The following is a 6,124-nucleotide window of genomic DNA, read 5'->3' on the forward strand; positions in this document are numbered from 1 at the left end:
AACTCGTTGCCATCTTCGTACGATAATCTGGCAACAACCATCCTGCACGGTAAGACTATCATTGAGTTGAAGGATGTCACATCGGCTCTTTTACTCAATGAGAAGATGAGAAAGAAGCCTGAAAATCAAGGACATTCTCTCATCACAGAAGGTAGAGGCAGGAGTTATCAAAGGAGTTCGAGTAACTATGGTAGATTCGGAGCTCGTGGGAAGTCTAAGAACCGATCCAAATCAAGAGCTAGAAATTGCTACAATTGTGATCAACCAGGTCACTTCAAAAGAGATTGCCCAAATCCAAGGAAGGGCAAAGGTGAAACTAGTGGCCAGAAGAATGATGACAACACAGCCGCCATGGTGTAAAATAATGATAATGTTGTCCTCTATATAAACGAGGAAGAGGAATGCATGCATTTATCAGGTCCAGAGTCGGAATGGGTAGTTGATACAGCAGCATCTTACCATGCTATACCGGTAAGAGATCTTTTTTGCATATATGTAGCAGGTGATTTCGGCCTTGTGAGAATGGGTAACACAAGTTACTCAACGATTGCGGGGATTGGTGATATTTGTATCAAGACAAATGTCAGATGCACATTGGTTCTGAAGGACGTGCGACATGTACCTGATTTGCGGATGAACTTGATCTCGGGAATTGCTTTAGACCGAGATGGATACGAGAACTATTTTGCAAATCAAAAGTGGAGACTCACCAAGGGATCATTGGTGATTGCAAAGGGAGTTGCTCATGGCACGTTGTACAGGACAAATGCAGAAATATGCCAAGGTGAATTGAACGCGGCACAAGATGAGATTTCTACAGATTTGTGGCATAAAAGAATGGGTCATATGAGCGAGAAGGGATTGCAGATTCTTGCTAAGAAAGCACTCATTTCTTATGCCAAAGTTACAACGGTAAAACCCTGTGACTACTGTTTATTTGGTAAGCAACATAGAGTCTCATTTCAGACATCGTCTGAAAGAAAATTGAATATACTTGATTTGGTATATTCTGATGTTTGTGGTCCAATGGAAATTGAATCGATGGGCGGTAACAAATATTTTATTACTTTTATTGATGATGCTTCACGAAAATTATGGGTTTATATTTTGAAAACCAAAGATTAGGTATTTCAAGTTTTCCAGAAGTTTCATGCTATGGTGGAAAGGGAGATAGGCTAAAATCTAAAGCGTTTCCGAAGTGATAATGGAGGTGAGTACACTTCAAGGGAATTTGAAGAGTACTGTTCGAACCATAGAATTAGACAGGAAAAGACAAATCCTGGAACCCCACAACACAATGGCGTAGCCGAAAGGATGAACCGCACCATTGTGGAGAAGGTGAGAAGCATGCTCAGAATAGCTAAACTGCCTAAGTCATTCTGGGGTGAAGCAGTTTAGACAGCCTGTTACTTGATCAATAGGAGTCCATCAGTTCCGTTGGCGTTTGACATCCCAGAGAGAGTTTGGACCAACAAGGAGGTATCCTACTCACATGTAAAGGTGTTCGGTTGCAGAGCTTTTGCACATGTACCAAAGGAGCAGAGAACAAAGTTGGATGATAAATCTGTTCCTTGCATATTCATCGGATATGGAGATAAAGAATTCGGATACAGATTGTGGGATCCTGTAAAGAAGAAGGTCATCAGAAGCAGAGATGTAGTCTTCCGAGAAAGTGAAGTTGGAACTGCTGATGATATGCTAGAGAAGGCCAAGAATGGTATAATTCCTAACCTTGTTACTATTCCTTATACTTTTAACAATCCCACAAGTGCAGAAAGTACGACCGACGAGGTTGCCGAGCAGGGAGAGCAACCTAGTGAGGTTATTGAGCAGGGGGAGCAACTTGATGATGACGTCGAGCAAGTGGATCACCCCACTCAGGGAGAAGAACAACCTCAACCTCTGAGGAGATCAGAAAGGCCAAGGGTAGAGTCATGCAGGTACCTTTCCATGGAGTATGTCCTCATCAGTGATGAGGGGGAGCCAGAAAGTCTTAAGGAGGTGATGTCCCATCCAGAAAAGAACCAGTGGATGAAAGCCATGCAAGGGGAGATTGAATCTTTGCAGAAAAATGGCACATACAAGCTGGTTGAACTTCCAAAGGGTAAAAGACCACTCAAATGTAATTGGGTCTTTAAACTCAAGAAAGATGAAAATGGCAAGTTGGTCAGATACAAAGCTCAATTGGTGGTAAAAGGCTTCGAGCAGAAGAAAGGTATTGATTTTGACGAAATTTTCTCACCTGTTGTCAAAATGACTTCTATTCGAACAATCTTGAGCTTAGCAGCTAGCCTAGATCTTGAAGTGGAGCCGTTGGACGTGAAAACTGCATTTCTTCATGGAGATTTGGAAGAGGATATCTATATGGAGCAGCCAGAAGGATTTGAAGTAGCTGAAAGGAAACACATGATGTGCAAACTGAATAAGAGTCTTTATGGGTTGAAGCAGGTACCAAGGCAGTGGTACAAGAAGTTTGACTCATTCATGAAAAGTCAAACTTACACAAAGACATATTCTGATCCATGTGTATACTTCAAAAGATTTTCTGAAAATAACTTTATTATATTGTTGTTGTATGTGGATGACATGTTAATTGTAGGAAAAGACAAGGGGCTGATCGCAAAGTTGAAGGGAGATTTGTCCAAGTTATTTGATATGAAGGACTTGGGCCCAGCACAACAAATTCTGGATATGAAGATAGTTCGAGAGCGAACATGAAAAAAGTTATGGCTGTCTTAGGAGAAGTACATTGAACGTGTACTGGAACGTTTCAACATGAAGAATGCTAAGCCAGTCAGCACACCTCTTGCTAGTCATCTAAAGTTTAGCAAGAATATGTGTCCTACAAGTGTGGAGGAGAAAGGGAATATGACTAGAGTTCCTTATTCTTCAGCAATCAGAAGCTTGATGTATACAATGGTATGCACCAGATCTGATATTGCTCATGCAGTTGGTGTTGTTAGCAGATTCCTTGAAAATCCTGGAAAGGAACATTGGGAAGCAGTCAAGTGGATACTCAGGTACCTGAGAGGTACCACGGGAGATTGTTTGTGCTTTGGAGGATCTCATCCAATCTTGAAGGGCTATACAGATGCTGATATGGCAGGTGACATTGATAACAGAAAATTCACTACTGGATATTTGTTTTCATTTTCAGGGGGAGCTATATTATGGCAGTCTAAATTGCAGAAGTGTGTTGCACTTTCAACAACTGAAGCAGAGTACATTGCCGCTACAGAAGCTGGCAAGGAGATGGTATGGATCAAGTGGTTTCTTCAAGAGTTGGAATTGCATCAAAGAGAGTATGCCGTCTATTATGACAGTCAAATTGCAATAGACTTGAGCAAGAACTCCATGTACCATGCAAGAACAAAGCATATAGATGTGAGATATCATTGGATTCGTGAGCAGGTGGAGAACGAATCTTTACAGGTCAAAAAGATTCACACGAGTGAAAATCCTGCTGATATATTGACCAAGGTGGTACCAAGAGACAAGTTCGAGCTATGCAAAGAACTTGTCGGCATGCACTCAAACTAGAAGACAGTGCTACCTCATCTAGATGAATGAGACTGGAGGGGGAGATTGATGGGTTCCATCTTATTCAATAGCCAAAGTAATAGGCATGTGCCTAAGAAAAATTTCTTTAGTTTGGTAGCCAACTTTGTTGAATTGTCAACATTTGAAGAAAAAGAAGAAAAAGTGTGTGCAAATTATCAAATATAGTAGGCTTTAGAGAGTGAGGCTTCGGCTATAAAAGAAGAGCTTCAGCTCTCATTTTCACACACTAAAAAAGAGAAAAAGAAAGAGTGAGGTTTCACAGACAGGATATAAGAAAATAGTCTGTGAGAAAAATAGAGAGTGAACATTATTGTAGTGAGGTGAGAATATCAAAAGAGGGTTATTTCTTTTGAGTGTTATAGTGGTCTTTGGAGTATTTTACTTGGACCTACAAAGTGTAAAATTCCTTGCTATAGTGATATCAGTTGCTCGTCTCGGGGCCGTGATTTTTTCCCTTATTCAAAGGGTTTTTCACGTAAAAATCTTGGTGTCGTTGTCACACTTTTTCTTGCTAATTATCGTATTTCAATACTACGTAATTATTTCGCTTTTATTACTGTGAATATTATTTCTGTAGGGGGTTTATTCCCAACACCGACAGTTTCCAATCTCTTTATTGAATTTAAGAACATGGGTCGATCTGATTTTCTCAATCTTCATTAACCTGGTTTTAATTTTCATTAAAGATTTAGTCTTTTTATATTCCCAGTTACAGTCTTGAATTTGCAACCGAAATGGTCTGTTTACATTGCTTAATTCCTCCAGCAGACACAAAATTAACCAGGCTAAATTCAAGAATTCAACTGTCCCCTTTTTGAAATTGAGGCAAATGAATCAGTTGCGCAAGAGAAAGAACAACATGCCACCCAGTGATTGTCAACAGTCTCATTCTGCTATCATTGATGTAGTGATTTTGATTGCTGTGGTTAGTGCTTGTGGGGTATATTATATCCTTACATAAATCTTTTGGTACATAAAATAGTTGAATTTTATGGAGCATTCACTTATGTGGTGAAAGATGAAATTTTTAGAGCTCCAATGGTGTTTATTTATCTAGGACTTGGCATTTTATTTGCAGCAATAGCTCTTTTAGCAATTACAGTACGTACAACAAGTAGAGGATGTGGAAAACCAGGTTGTCGCGGGCTTAAGAAAGCTGCTGAATTCTATATACAGTTAGAGGCAGAAGATTGTCTTTAGAAGATTGTATTTAGGAGAAGTCAAAATTTACTGCAGCAAAAAATGGAGTTAATAAGAAGGGACTATTCAAGTTAGCTAGAGATCATTATCTAGAATCGGAAGCTGAGCTTAAAAGAATGGCTCCACCTAATGGAAGAGATATTCTTGTATTTCGAGGCAGGTGCGGTTGCTTTGTAGGTACAATGGAAGTTCATGGACCAAGAAAGGCTGGAAAATGTAAGAAATAATTATAGGAAGCATATTTTGGATGTTATACCCTTTGATAAGCTTATATAATGGATTATATAGAAGAAATTTATTTATAGTTTTAATGTTTTCTTTTGCAAGTATACAAGTATACTTCTTTCTATCTTCTTGTGAACTTAAGTTTGTTGTTACTAATGTGTTCGATTTGCTTTATTCTGTTGGCTACCTTCTTTACGGAAATGACACCGGAAAATAACGATAATAATACTATAATATTATTATTTGTAAGTAGATATACGAATTGGCTTGAGTCGTGCTTGACACTGTCCTAAGAAACTATTTCAACAATGTGAAATGTTTCTCCATGATTAAACAAGCACATCTCTATTTATTTAGAGGATACAAGAATCAACAAAATTAAATAATAAATCAAGTGTATACTGCTTTTAAATACACTATCCATACAGACTATGAATTTCATTAAGAGTTATAACTCAGCCTCTCAATTGGTAGCAGTCAAGCACTCTCTTTTAGTACTTCAGTGCCAATATCGACTTGTTATTACCCATATGAACCTACTTCATGGGATCTCCAATCACATAGGTTGGGTTACCATCTCTATTGATAACTTATCGGCCTTAACCCTATCTCTTTTGAGGTTTGAAGAATTAATTTTCTTCCCACAGGTTTAGTCAGAGGATCGGCCAAATTTATCTCTGACTTCACATAGTCAATGGAAATTATTCCATCTCTCAACAACTGTTTTATGACATCATGTCTCAATTTCATGTGTCTACTTTTACAATTATAAGATTTATTCTTTGCTATAGCTATTGCCGCTTGGCAATCACAGTGTATAGACACAGGAGGCAATACGTCTTTTATTAAAGGGATATTAGTTAAGAAGTTTCTTAGCCACTCAGCCTTAGAACCAGCTAACTCCAGAGCTACAAACTCTAATTCCATAGTCGATCTACCAATGATCGTCTGTTTAGTTGATTTCCGCGATATTGCACCACCACTAAGGGTGAATACATAACCACTAATGAATTTTGTCTCATCTGAATCAAAGATCCAGATTGCATCACTGTACCCTTCTAAGGTAGAAGGAAATCCATTATATAGGATACCATAATTCATGGCGCCTCTCAAATATTTCATTAATAATGCAAACCAA

At 38.6% G+C, this 6,124-nt stretch overlaps 1 pseudogene; it reads left to right on the forward strand.

Moving 5' to 3' along the window:
- Positions 1 to 4,256: 4,256 nt before the first annotated feature.
- Positions 4,257 to 4,988, forward strand: LOC142171422 (uncharacterized protein At5g19025-like; annotated as a pseudogene).
- Positions 4,989 to 6,124: the final 1,136 nt, after the last annotated feature.

This window comes from Nicotiana tabacum, chromosome 17 (assembly GCF_000715075.1).
Source record: "Nicotiana tabacum cultivar K326 chromosome 17, ASM71507v2, whole genome shotgun sequence".
Classification (NCBI taxonomy): domain Eukaryota; kingdom Viridiplantae; phylum Streptophyta; class Magnoliopsida; order Solanales; family Solanaceae; genus Nicotiana; species Nicotiana tabacum.